This window comes from Molothrus ater, chromosome 1 (genome assembly GCF_012460135.2).
Source record: "Molothrus ater isolate BHLD 08-10-18 breed brown headed cowbird chromosome 1, BPBGC_Mater_1.1, whole genome shotgun sequence".
Taxonomy (NCBI): domain Eukaryota; kingdom Metazoa; phylum Chordata; class Aves; order Passeriformes; family Icteridae; genus Molothrus; species Molothrus ater.
The window spans coordinates 104,365,673-104,380,824 of record NC_050478.2 but is presented as its reverse complement, the minus strand read 5'-3'; positions in this window follow the sequence as shown (position 1 = coordinate 104,380,824).

Sequence of the window (15,152 nt, the reverse complement as noted above, 5' to 3'; positions counted from 1 at the left end):
AAATTCCAAGAGAGCTACTGTGTTGCCTGGATGTGCTTTAGCTGCTCCTATCCTCTATCTCTGCCTCTGTGGCATGTCTTCTCTGCTGTGAAATGGTTCTAAGAGCAGAGAAGCCCTAGCTTTAGCAATGAAAACTGACTTAGAAAAGGTACACATGTAAACTAATTGAATGCAATTTTATTTTAATCCAACCTATATATAAAACTAAGGAAAATTTTCAGTTATTAGAGGCAAAAAAATACAGTATTTTCAATTTGTAAATACATAAATTCCACAAATTTTATAATATATGTTAATGGATTCTTACAACTCTCACTAGCTTTTATAGGACTCAGTATTTATGAGGGCTCTAAAGAAATCCCCACTCACTACTTTGGGGTTATTATTTTACAGTAGTCTTGCTCTTTATGACTACATTATTTAGGCCCTATTTGTATGCATATCATCAAGCACAGGTGAACTTTGCAAGAGAAATAGGGCTGCTAAGACCTTCCTTCAAAAAATTGAAAATATTATGTACAACAGCAAAACTATGTGTTTCACTGTCTTACCTAGGAACAAACTATGAAAGATTTTTTCATCTAATAACACGGCCCAAGAATCTTTGCCTAAATCATATAGTATTCACCCTTTTTAGAAAATGAATGTTACTTTCTAGTTACTGGAAAGACATTTAGTGGGCTGTTGTTTCTTATTATTCACTCCCTCTTTATCCCTCATCCTGCAACTTTGGTAAATCAATTAAACCATATCATGCAGCAAATATTGCAGTGAAGGCTGATTTCAAGAACAGAAAAATTATTTTCCCTTAGTGTACTTAAAAGTTTCAAAGAATGATGAACCAACTAACTGCAGCAACCTCTGATTCATCATTTTTCACACACACAAAATAAATTGGTAGATTAAAAAGTTACTGAATAAAAAACGGAGCTATTGAATTAAAAGTTGCTGCTACTTTGTTTAATGGAAAATGGGAATTATCCCAAAAACTTAAAAGTTAACTTTCCCCAGTAAACAGCTAGTGAAAACAAATGTTTCATATTAAATACAGCTCCTGCTTTTAGCTGTTCTTATAAACAAAACATAGTAGAGAAATGAAATGGCAATGTCATAAAATTAGTTAAAGGCTGCCTTACAAAAAAAGAGAAAGGTGGACTGTCATGTTCCTGCCCTGTCTTACTTCCAGGAGCCTGTCTTTGTAATTAAGGGTCTCTTAGCATGTGCATGCTCCTGCGTGGTGGTATATTAACCTAAACTGATTCAGAAGATGCAGATCAAAGGTCAAGCTCTGCTCTACAAACTGGAAGAGCTGGTTTAGCAAGAGGAAGATTCATGACAGCCTGAGGAATGCAGTGAAAAGAATTCTGAAACAATGGAGGAGGCCATTCTACAAGTTGCTCAAGAGTTTCTTTTCTTCAGAAAAGAAACAGAGTCCTGGGGCAATTCTAGGACAGAGACCGTCCTGGGAAAAGTTAGAAGGGATGGTTGGAAGTCTTCTTCATACTAAGGACTTCTGGCAGATGCAGTCATGAGTAAATTTGGTAATGCATGCCAGAGCTAACCCAGCAGTGACGGGAAGTCAAAGCAGAACTGCTGAAGTGGAAGCACACTGAGGGCTGGGTCACAAGTGAGAGGCCTCACCATGCTGAAATTGAGCCTGCTGCTGTTGCAGGTAATTTTAGAGAGAGCTGCCTTCAGTGTAACAACTTCATCTTGCATCATTCATACCTGAACTGACCTGAGACGTACGACACAGCTGGTGGAGTCAAACTGCTGCAGGAGCATGATGAAAATGGGGACTGCTAAGATCAGTTATTGAGTTGTGGCGTGGTGCTGTTGCAGTGTGGTGTTACACAGACATGTGCAAGCTTGCAATTAATCACATCCTTCACTGGCATTTAACCACCATTTTGAAGTTTGTAAGTGCATTCCAAGTGGAGAGCCCTTGGATGCCAAAGGCAGTTTGTTGTCATGCAGAGTTTGAAAGGATAAAGTCCCTCTGAAAGTGGGTGGTCAGACCAAGACTGATTTATCCAGTTGGTCTCTTGGTCTCTGGCTGGCGATTATATCTTCCTCCAGAACTGAGCCCTTCTAGGAGTCCACGTCAGAGCATCGGAACTGTACAAGATCTGACCATTCTTGTCCTCCTTTCTCTGGAAACAAACACTGGGAGGCCAGCCACAGTGCTGGCAGAGTGCTGTACTTGTCTCATGCTGCTCAAAGTCAAAAGGGTCTTCTTCTCCTTCTTAACTGTTCCTGGAATAAGCTTGTGATGCTGGTAGAGTCTCTCTACCCTACTAATCTTTAGCACCCTCCTGTGCCAAGATAAAACAAGATTCAAAGATAAGCAAGAGTTCCCAGAAAAATCTGAATGGAGGAGTGTGGGCTAGGGAAGGAAGCAATAAGAGCACAAGGAATCAGACATATTTGGCTTTGAAATTTGGGTCTGAAGTTTCACATCTACCAAAAGGAGGCTTGAGAGTTTGTTAGGCCCCTGTTGTTGGGTGCTTCCAAGACTGAAGCAGTTTGGGATTAGACATGAAGCAGCTATGGAGGCTACTGGCACATGACTTGAGAGTCCCTAGGAGACTCAGCTGTGTGATAAGAATTCCCTGCAATTGGATGCTGATGGCACAGGGAAGATGAGCAGAAAGATGGAAACTGCTGAAGCTGCCAAAAATAGAATACCAGGTAAGCGTGCAAGGAGTAGCAGGAGAGTTGACCAGTCTAGCAGGACAGATGGACACATCTATCAACCTTAGAGGGAGAGATTTATGGCAGATTAAGGATGGTCTCACCAGTGCAACTCCTAAAGCCTGTTTCTGTTTCTACACTGACAGGTAGGCATGGATTCAGGATTCTAGTGAACACACATTACAAAACATCTTTGCAGTGGACTTGAAACTTATGCCAAATACCCTGTTCCAGAAGATATAATGGGTCATTTTCCCTCACCATTGTGATCAGGTAATTTCCCTGGGTTGGTGAAAGGTCACAAAACCAGAATTAACTTTAAAAAAATGGTTTGGTGATAAAATATTTTTCTTGTGGGAAAGAAAGCACTCTGAATTTTTTAGGTTTTGTATCATCCTTTGAGGTATTTTGTGGCTCCCAGAGCCATCTAATTTCCAGTTACTCAACCACCCACCAAATCACAGCGTGAGAACATGTCTTCTAGGCTATGCAGGCCCGAGTCATTTTTGATGTTAATATTTCTTAAGTATTAGTATTTTCTAGAAAAATAAGCAGGCTTGAATATACACAGATCTACTTCATAAGCTTCACATATAAATTGCCAAGTACACTGGAGAATAGTTGCTCCATATATATTGATACACTGGTTGTTAAATGCCATAAATACATTTTAAATGTTTATGTTGAATTTTTTCCCTGAACTGCTCTACTTTCTCTGATCTTAGAATTGTAATATATACCACTTCTGGTGTTAAGAAAGATTGGAAACATTATTTTAACCAAATGTGTTGAAGTGCAAATAACAAGTGAACTTTTGAACTCTTGCATTCTCTGAGGATCTGGAGAGGTCTCTGCCAGGCTTGGAGAAAGAGCTGAACATGGATGTTTTGTTAGAATTTTGGCAAATAGAATTATCTGGAATTAGCATGGTTTATTCAGATTCCAGCTTATCACTTCAAACTAGATTTCTCTTAAATAAGAGTTACTCAGTTTCTCTTATGAAAGTTTCCTGTATGTAAGAGGGTAATAGTGACCTGTGTCAAATGCATGATAGCATTATCAAAATAGAGGAATTTGGGGTCAAAGAGTTTGCTGGTTAGCTCTGTTGCCAAGACTGACTGTTCCAGATCCTTATAAAGACATGCTGACACATTGGTGTTATGTGTCAAGGACCTGATGATGTGGAACTTTTTCCATGACACCACTTCAAATGTGAGCCTTTCCTTTGTTGAAAAACTCTCCTGCATGTGCAGAGATTGCATGCAAAAAATAATAATAACAAATATGCCATCGGGGTGGGGGCAGGGGGAAAGGGATGGGGCAAGAACTGGAAAGAAATTTGGTGTCCTTTTCCTGAGTCGGAAAAGCACAAAGCATTCAGTGTTCTGCATAAAAATGCAATTTTTTGCAATACATTTATAATACAGTTAGAACTTTGGGAATCAGAACATTTAATAATTGTTACCTGGTTCTCTTGTTCTCAGTTTTCAGATGTTTCAAAATTACAGCTATCACTTTTAAGTCTGCTTTGTCTTTGGAATGTATTTGCCACATTTTTTATGGACACTAACTGTATATCTGCCTCCACTCTTTCCAGTTCTTCTGATTCCTGGGAAAGAGGGAAATTTGTGAGAACATTCCTCAGGTTTTAGGCAATGCCAGTTATTGCTCTTGGAACACTTTGACAAAGCAACTACACAGAGAGATACAGAGGTAGTAAAATCCTGTTCAAATTTTCACTTAGGTGAAAAATAAATAATGCCATCTCAGAATCCATAACATATAAAACTTTCATCTGCATTATTTCCCCTGTCAGCTTACCTTTTCAAAACCAACTGTCTTCTATGTATAACATATATATTTATTAAAGGTTGAGAAATGTTTGTGAATAGAAAATGTAAGCTTCTTCTCAAAAGAAAAAGGAAAATCAGACTCTAGTATGAAAAAAAGAGCTATTAGATTATCTTCGCCAAAGGATCTAAAACTCTTTGAACATGAAATTCTGGATGTCACTTCATAAGATGTTTTTTTTCCTTCCTAAAATTCAGGTTGTGTCAGCTGGTATAAATTTCTCTAGGATGTAAAATAAAGATGATTAAATAGGATTCATTGCTGTAGGCAGAGAAGCAGTAGACTTCTCTGTGACCTGCTGGCTATTTTGTACTGCTGGACTTGAAGCCATTGGATTTCCACCCTTGGAACACAACATTGTGGCTCTTCCAGTATTCATGTGTGTACATGATGGTGATGGCGAGTAAATTTGATCTGCTCATCATTGACTGTTAAAGTGGCAAAATCTGACTGCTTTGGATGGTATAACTCTCATTTAATAACCTGCACTCAAAGTTAAGTTTTGATAACCAAATGCTTTCTCCCTTTAATATAACAGAATACATATATCAGAAAAATATCCAAGTTTAATATATCAGAAAAAGATCCAAGGTTCCAACAATGACTAGAGAGCAGCTGCATATGGGTCTTTTCTTTTTTAACAGTCTGATCCCTCTACTACACTGGATCAAAGTCTTACTCATAGGCAGAAACCATCATTCATTTAAATGTGTACAATTTTGACTGCTTCAAACATCTGTGTTTGCAGCAGCAGCAGGAACCCACAGAGGCCCTGCACCTTCAAAAGGCCCAAGCCAACCTTGCCCTTAACAGTGGTGAGATTTTGCTGTCAGCGTAAAATGTTTTGTAACCACTTTTTGCCAATTGAAAAACAGGACCAGACCCTAGAGACAGTCTGTAGAAAAGAATTGTCTTGTTCTCACCCCTGGATGTGTGTCCAACCTATGTTGCAATGTTTGGCTGTGGACTTCTGCTTTTTTTTTTTTTTTGTTCCCCCTTTTTTTTTGTTAACTGCTTGAAAACAAGAGTATATCCATGCAAAGGATCTAGGCTTGAATTTTAAGTTAGGTCCTCACATTGAAATTGCTAAAGCTTAGGAAAAAATTATCTACATTTACATGTCTCAGAAGAGTTTTGCAAGTCACAAGAAATGAGTCAGGCATGAAGTGCTGTCTGTAGGTTGAGGGGGCGACTGAAATGCAAATACCCAGTTACCACAGACAGAACTGAGGGGAAAGAAAGAGGCTCACACCAGTAACTTAATCCAGATATATGACCCTTACCAGAGAAAGCTTACACACAAGGAAAATGAAACAAAGTAATTGTAAGGTTGATAAAAGAGTGAAGAACTTTGATTCCATAACTGGATAAAGAATCTAAAAATAAATAAATTAAAGTCATTGCTGCCTTTCAATGTGCCACATAGCAAATAGAGCCTTAAGGTAATCTGTGTTGCGAACTCCAGACAGCAACTCCAGAGGACTGCTGAAAGTCAGAAGCAGTTGGACAAAGACAGTGAATTACTGAAAAGCACTACTAATAAAAAAAAAAAAATAAATGAGAAGACTGTCTTAAAAGTCAGATTTGAAAATGATACCATTATATGTATTTTCCTTTTTGTTTTTGAGTCTGTAGGATGGGTTTGAGTCAAATTTTCAAATTGCTCTCTGCAAAGGAATGCCAGAACTAACTTTCTCTTGCAATACAATCTGAAGTGCTCAAATCATGCTGGAATTCCAGGAACTGGAACTTAAATGAAAAAGCAAAATGTAGATGCTGCAATACTAAAAAAAAATGTAAGGACAAATGAAGCACAGTAGGTAGAGAAATTATTTTTTCTGCCTCAGTTTTAAAAGAGAACACTGATGTAACAAAATACATCCCGTAATCTAACAATGATAAGTCATTCCTTCTCCATCGAGATTTCACTGTTGTAACTTGTAAAGTCCATTGAACTTAGCAGACCTCTCTAGGAATAAAGGTCTTGGGAGCATTCCCATTTTTTCAAGGGAAAAAGGACAACTCATGCATGAGGCAGTGAAGTTTTGGCTGTCTAAGGATACACTCATTGAAGTGGCTCTTTGTGAGTTATCTAAATCTCTCCAGTTATGCACAGCTGATATTTCTAGACATTTGGCTTAATGTTTCTGCTCTGGATATGGATGTCTTCTCCATGAAGGAGAACTGTCCCCATAATTTGTGTTAATCTTCAGCAGTACACAATTTGCAGTGAAATTACAGTTTAATAATTTGCAGTGACTTCCCTGACCTCCAGTTAGGAAATGTCCTACTGTGCTTCAGGCAATTTATTTTCCCCTAGTGCAGTTTAAAAATATGTCTACAGGCACAGCTTCTCTGACATTATTTCTCTATCAATGACAAACTTCAGGGAACAGCAGGAATGAACTGGTGAGATTTGCTAATTGAATGTTTGCCTTCAAGTGGCCTATTGTTAGTAATGCTGGAAACGTGCTCAAACTGAATGTGTAGACTGAGAAGAAGCAAGGCAGCTTCTTAAAGATTGTCCTATTTCTCCAAAATCAAAACTAAAAGGAGCAAAATAGTAGCCAATGTATTTCTAAACAGCAATGACACATTTAAGCTTTTAATTTCTTTCAGAAAGAGAAACACAAAGCAAAAGAAAAGACTAAAAACCCCTCTTCTTTTTCTGCTTTCTTCCTACTCCCTCCCCCTCCATCCTAACCTCAGCTGCCCTATGACAATTAGTGTGGGTGCTGTTATTACTGGAATACAGGGATTTTCATCTGGTACAGTTAAACCACTTCCCAAATTAAAATAGGCTATCTCAGCATATGCACAATAATCTGTATCTACAGAACTTTTGCTGGCTTTAACACTGTTGGTGTAATCGGAGTGGCAAAATTCCCTAGAGAGACCAGGCCTCAGCACAAAGCTTGAGACTGTAACACTGAAGACAACAGAGTTCTGATTTTGTTCATATTTTCTACCATCACTGACAGGTACCTATAAAATAACAGGATTCCTTCCTTAATCATTTCTCATCCTAGAGCAGTAATGACTCCACCATGTTGTTCTGTAAATGGCTAAAGGGAAGAAAGAGAAAAGCCCATCATCAACAGGAGCAGAGAGTACCAACAATTCCTGACAGAGTTCATCCTAAAGTTTAGATTTCATTTAAGCTGTTATAAAAAAATAATTTAAATAACATTCTACAAGCCTGAAATCCTGTGCTTGTTAAAGTAAAAGCAAATGCTGTAAATAATGCCAGATGCCCTGAATTGAGTCCATGACTGAGTTGAAAATATGTTTGAAAATAAGCTCCTATACATAAATTCTTCATATCCTATGTTCACTGAAGTAAATTCTAAAACCATGAGTTCATTTTACCACTACTGCATACAGACTTGTCCAGTGTAAGTACTACTGTCATTTGATCCACCAGTTCTCAGTCCCCCACACAGGGAACACACCAGCAACGTTCATCTTTCACTTCTCCCACAGCCATCATCCCTGTAGCCACTGGTCTTCCAAGACTATATAAAACCACACCCTCTTTTGGCAACAGATATTTCCTTTTAATAATAAAAGACAAATTAAAGAGGATACAAGTCCATGGTTGATCAAGAACACTCGTCTGTACAGCCTGCAGCAGGAAGGATGCTGAAGTGTAAGATGTGTCTGAAAGAATCAGAGGAAATGGTGTCACCATCCTCACCAGGAGGTTTTGATCTCAGGTGGGAAAAGGAAATTCAAGACTAGTCTAATCTCATAGACAACTTTAGGATACTTCTGAAACCTCTGAGATGTTCTAAGTTTTAAATATTTACCAATTTACATAAACACTCAGTTAACTGAAGGATATTATGATACAGAATGGAAATGTCATGGTGAGTGAATTTAAATACATGTTTAAATACTCCTCACTGTCTACCAGTTGTAATTAATTACATGGCTACTGGTCATTAGGAGGCATGTATTTAAACCTAGCCAGTTTCTCCCAGTACTGGAAAGAAAAAATCAACAAGGCCATTATCTGTGGAAAACCTTTCTGTACTTCCCTGTACTCCAAGGACTTTACTACCCAAGTAATGGAATTACTTTAAACCCGCATGTCTGAAAACACAGTATTTGGTGGTTTTAAATAAACTATTGATTCTTGCCTGAGGTTTTCAAGATGAGGTGGCAGAATGAGGCAGAAAATGCACAGAGATGGTATCCAGTCATGTTATCCAGCAGAGGTTTGACTGAAACAAATCTTGGGTGATAAATTCCTAGTTTTCACAGAGGTGAGGGCTGTTGATTCCCACTGACATTGGTGGCAGTGAAGTACTTACCTACTTCGAGTATGTTGCCCTTGGCTCATTTAGATTTCTCAGCTGATCAAACCAGAGCACTGCTGTCACCAGTTTATTTATTTACATAATAAATAGAGAAATCCAACACACATGGATTGCAGTCTGATTAATACACAGTTGGACACACAATTAGGATACAATGCAAAACATTTATCAAGAATAATTTATTGGAAAATCTGTAGAATAAAAAAAGGTAATTATAAAGTAATTTTTTTGAATGTAAAATAAATAAGAATCAGATGAAACGTTGAGAAAGTTTCCTTCATTTTTTTTTCATTGGGAAATAAGCCAGGAGTTATTTTTTCCAAGGAAGCAAGACTGATCTTGTGAATCACAGTATTAGGTCTTACTGACATAAAGAATTTCCGCCTCTTGTTTTCAGCAAGACCTTCTTATTTTAATTTTCAGTGGACTGACTGCATTTTTAATCAATTTCTTTAAATAAACCAACATCTATCATTCCTAAAATGAGATTATAATGTCTGCATAGAAACTTGACCCTATTGTAGTTAGACTCACTTAAATTTCTTGCTTAATTCAAACCCCAGGAACTTCAGCATGAGACTGACTGGTTAAACTGATGAACAAGGAATTCAAGCTTCAGAATCACGTGGTTTTCTATTAAGAGCAATGTAATTGTTTAAAAATCTGCTGACAACTTTGTCCCAAACACTGCAAAGCCATGTGCCACTCCCTTGCTCTCCATTCCAGCTCATCTTTAAAGTATCATGAAAGCTGAAATCTGTCACTTTCAATCAGAGGGCAGCATGCTGAGAAGGGCAGTGCATGCTGTGAAACTCTGAAAGCTGCCCTGTACCACAGGAGGAAAGGACTGCACAGTAATTAATGCCCTCAGTTTTATTCTTTATTCTGAAATATTGTACTACCATCAAAAGTGAAATATCAAAATAAGTATGACAACTCTTCATTTCATAAGAAGCAAGATTCAAATAAACTCTTTACAGCAAGGGTAAACAGTGTATAGTTTAAGGCTCAGCCTTTTAAATACCCTTCAGCAATTTGCCTGCAGGTTTTAGCAGGGCCTGTGCATAGGTAGCAACTGCAGTTTTGTACAAACCAGCTTTGTCCTACTGTATGTGCAGGTTAGAGAAGCAGTAGCTGTAAAAAGAACAAAGGAACTTTGTGCATCTTTTCCCTTGAAGTCACCTGGCAATTTCATCAAATCAAAGATAAGCTGACACAAAAGAAGTCTCTTCCCCCTGCCTCCTCTACCCTCCCACCAACATCCCATCTGCCAAGAAATGCCAATCTCCTCTGATTTTATTCCAGTATTCATTAACTTCTTTGCCCCTTACACGTGTGTCAGCCAGCCTCGGGCTCTTCACTGAAAGGTCTTGTGGAGCAATAAAATGTTCTCTTCTGACTGTCATCCCATATTGGGTGTCCAGACTTGCTCTGCTCACAAAACCATGGTAACCATATCAGTGGATGATATGTCAGTCAGTCCTCTCACATTATATAACAGGTAATATAAGAGAGCACTTACCTTTTGTATGGCAGGAGTGTAGACCTTAATCCCACTCTTTCTTTAGGTGTCACAACCATTCAGTATAAAGCAGACAGGCTGTTCCACAAGTGTGGCATACTTGTTGTTTACCATGCTCCAGCACTAAGGTCATTCTTCCAGGTGAATAAGGTAGTTTGATCTCTTCTGTCCTGCCTTGAAGCCTTGAACAGATGCAGTGTTGTGCTGAGATCTTCTCCCAAGGAATAGTCTTGTTTCTTTTGTTCTCCAGCCAAAACCATACCTGTGACAATAAAGAGCATCAGTTTCAACACAAACATTTGATGCATGCCACAACTAGGCAATGTTTGGGCTCTTTGTAATACGCCAATTTGTTTTTCTGTTTAAATAAATGAAATTAGCACAAATGTTTTTCCCCAACAAGGAAATAACACCAGAGAAGAAAGGCTGGAGTTGCCAGGTTGCCCACCCACGCACTGAAACATCCTCCACACCACACTGCCAGTGCCTAGATAGACAAACATGGCATTTCAGTAAGGAGATGTGGCCAAGCACTGGTTGGAACCACATGGGCTATTTCTCTGCATACTCCAGAGCTCCCAGAACGGTCTCTGCTACAGACCTTTTGTTGTGGAATGAGCAAAACCCTTGTGGTTGTGTAACTGTTATGGCTCTCCAAGGTGGCTCTCCAGTTAAGAGAAAGCCAGAATACTCCACTCTCCCTTCTCTCATTTATTTATTGATTTATCAGTGACTAGTGCTGCTTGGATTTTAAACTAAGTTAAAGTGTTTATAAATAGTAATTTTATTAACATCTGTTACTTACTTTTCATTCAGTCATTAATTTTCATTAAGCATTCACAGCTAAATATGTGTCTGACAGACTTTAGTGAGGTGATTACACATAAAAATTTGGAAATTGAAACCCATCACTTCTTGATGGGGAATATTTTTTTAAAGAAATTGCAAACAAAGCTCACGCTCTGATCTGAGAGTGGAAAAATTGCAAAACACCCATCCTAGATTCAAATTAGGATTTTTATGTTCATGTTAAGATTACTATGTAATGACATATAGGCCAAGTGAAGGGACAGGGCTGTGTCATGTCTCTACAAAACAGTATTTAAAACCCTCTTTCCCCAGTAGAGTACTTTTCCTGGTATATCCAAGCCAGCATGCGTCATACACCTCCATCCAAGCTTTCCTCTTTTAGCCTGCAGTTTCCTACAACTTCCTTTCAAAATTTTCTTTGTTCCCTAATGCCAGTTTCATCTTTCCAGAGGGATGCTGTGACCTGCTTTGACTCATGGACCGAGTTAGCACAGCACCAAATGTACGCCCAGATTACTCACAGCTGTAGGCCTCACATCTGATGGCCAGTGAGAAGTACCTGAAAGACCTTTTGTGCCACAGACAATATTTCCTTTTTTTTTATTAAAGACAAGCATCAAGGCAGTACAAACACCTCTCTGAAAACCATTCAACTCAGGTTATTTTGGCAATGTTTTGAGACAGTAAACCTGTCTCAATTGGTTCTCCAATTGAGATTCTCCAACCAATTCACAAAGCAATTTGTTGCTGAAATCTACAGAAAAGAAAAGCTGATAGATAAGGGATGCAAATTCCCGGTGAAACACCATTTCTACCCCATGCACCACACCATTACAGATACCTTTCTCTCTTGAAGTTCTGCAGTAAATATCTGGTAATGTTTTTGCAAATTATTCTGCCCACCTGCTCTGTGCACTCTTCTCTCTCTGGCAGCCCTTGCACATGGCTCTTGCTGTTTCCCCATCATTATCCCTTTATGAAGTATGAAAGTACGGTTGATCTTGGTGCTAGAAACACAGCCAGACTGCTCAGCAAAGAAACAAGAACTTTAAAACATTTCAAAGGATGTATGGACTCACGTTTCTGAACTGCATCTCCCAAGGATGTGAGCACTGAGCTGGCCAGTCACTGAAGCTCTCAGTGCACTCACAGACTGCGTGCTCCATTTGTAGGGAGGGGTGGAGGGATGCTTTCCATGCACTGTAAGAATCATCTGTCTTGGGATTACTGTGAATTTTGGAGATGAGATGACATAGCACAGAAATACAAAATGTGAACATTTCTGTCTCCTTGGGAACACGATTAACCCTCATACTTACACTGTGAAATAAAACTAGTTACACCCACAGAAAAAATTCAGCCATGCACAGAGCTTGGACCACATCTTCAGCATGCACCTGAGCTGAAAATTCTCCAACCAATTTCTCTACTGGTTACTGTTGAATCAGCTGATATCACACTGATAGGCCCAGTGTGAATATCAGAGGAGCTGAGGTCAACTCTATGTACCCACCCAAGTTCATCCATTTCTTTTCAGCTCAACACTTCTAGCACAAGTCATCCTCTACTGACATTCCTTACTGAGCCATCCACCCAAAATGCAGCCACCCAAAAACTTCTCTCTCTGCACCAGCACTTGTATTCAAGTTCCAACAGAGCTCTAGTTTCAGGGAGAAGATGAGACTGGTCCTGCAGGATTTTTTTTCATTGTTATTGGTTTATTTTAAATGAAACAAACTCCAAAATGCACTGTGCTTTGCAGTGGAAGAAGACTTATATAGCCTTTTAAAGAAATGGCAGCAAATGCTGTGAAAGCCTTGTTTCATAATATTTACAAAGTAGTTGATCCAGACAGTAAAGGGACAGCTATATATCAGAAATCAGGAGAGATTTTCTTGCATAGTTCTCGAATGAACAAACATTGACAGAGTCCTGAAGTTGCAGAAAGCTCCTGACTTATTATCTGTCATATCCATGGGATAAGCAGGGGCTCTAACAACTCTCCTTCTGATGGTGTCCCCATGTTACATTTGGTCAGGCAATTGACTCTGGGGTTCACAGGTAAATTGGGCGCCCTCATGGAAATTAGGTAACATCTGCTTTGTCTTCCTTCACCAAAATGTAAGCTCAGTGTTTAGCATATGGAAATATTCTGTTGTTTCATGCTCATTTTGTTTAAATCAGTCTATTAATTTTTGTACTATGCAGTCATTCTCAAGACAGGCATGACCTCAGCCTTTCATTATTTAATGACTTTCCCTTTGTGGGATAATGTGCAGCTCTTCCATGTTGCTCATCACTTTTGGAAAAGGACAAATTTCATGCGTTCCTTGGCTGAGTGAGGAAGGGGGAAAGGAAGAAAAAGCCTTCTTCATTGCTTTTTAGGAACTGAACTGTAGTCTTGCTCTCTACATGCTTGGGAAACTCCAGATAATTTCTGCCAGCACAAATAATGAAAACCCAATTACATGCTGCCATGAATGCAAACAGTGGCACAGGAAATTGTTTAACCCTTGAGAAGGTTAAAGCATAATTTCTTAAGAGAGTGAGGTGTTATCCTCTTCAAAGCATCTACAGAGCATTAGAAGGGTTTCAAGAGAAATAGGACAGATTTGAAGCAACATCTCATCTTTTTCCATTGCTATTTATTGCCAATGAAGTGTTCCGATGCATCTGTAATGGCACACATTTCTCTAGGGGACAGGAAGCTTTAGTGTATATTTCCAATGAAAGAGTTCCTAAAAACCAGTCTGAATGCATCATTTTGACCTCAGCATTTAAAGCTTATTTCCCTGCAGACTTGCAGAGGGAAGCTGTTGGGTGAGACTCCCAGTAAGACTGGCAGATGAAATTTGCCTGTTTCAGCAGGTCAGGGCAAATGATGAGGTCAGCAGGCTGCTGCCTACAGCAGAAGGAAGAGCCCTGCCCTGCTGCTGGCTCTGCCTGCAGTGAGAGCTAGGAAAGCCTGAGCAGCTGCTGTAGGCCATGGGAGGCCTTGGGAGCAGGGCTGGGGCCAGTAAGGCTCAGCAGGAGCAGCTCACAATGTTCCCAAATCTCCACCCAAACTATTCTCCACCCAAAGATCGCTCTCTCCCTTTGCCCCTTCCCACTGGTGGGAGCAGCCTGCCCTGGCTCAGCCTCCATGCTTTTGTTCAGTGTCACTTGAGCCCAAAAATCCAACTCATAAAAGAGCAGGAGCTGAGGATGATAGGAGGGCATCCATGCGGCCCTGGTCTTGGTGGGATGGCTTCACACGGGCAGGCCACTCAGTCAAGGTGCTTGCGTTGGATTTTAACAGCCAGGTGAAGCTGAATGCCCATTTCTCACTCTGCCCAGTGAACACCTCTCCTTACAATTAAAGGCTTACATCCCTCGCTGAGGTAGCTTCGGCACCCTTCCCATGACAGTGGGTGAAATGAGCCGTCATCGGGCCACGAAAGGAACACCACCACCTCACGGCACGGGTGTCAGGCAGGACCACAGGGCTGCCACAGAGCAGCAAACCAGCCTCAGACACCGGGAGCTCAGCACGTCCGCACCGGCCCCACCTGAAGAGCCCGGTGTCCCCTTCCCCGCGGTTCGCGGGCTGCCCTCTGCCCCAGCAGCCCGGCTCTCTGGGAGCGGGGGGCTCTTCCCCAGGGGCCCGGCCTCTCCTCCCATCAGCTTTCCAGGGGGAAAATCTGGTACGGGGGCTGTCGGCTCGGGCAAGGGCCGGGGAGCGGGGGCTGCCCGAGGAGACCGGGGCGCCACACGGGGCCGGGGGCTGCCGCAGGGCTCCTGCCCGGCCGGGGGCTGGAGCGGGGCGGGGGCCGGGGCCGGGGCCGGCCGGGCGGGCGGAGGGGAGCGGCGCCTTGGCCGGAGGGGGGTGCGGAGCCGCCGTGGAGGGCGGAAACGGGGTGGGGGGATTTGCGTCAGTGAGGGAGCTGAGAGCGGGCGGGACGGACGGAGGGACA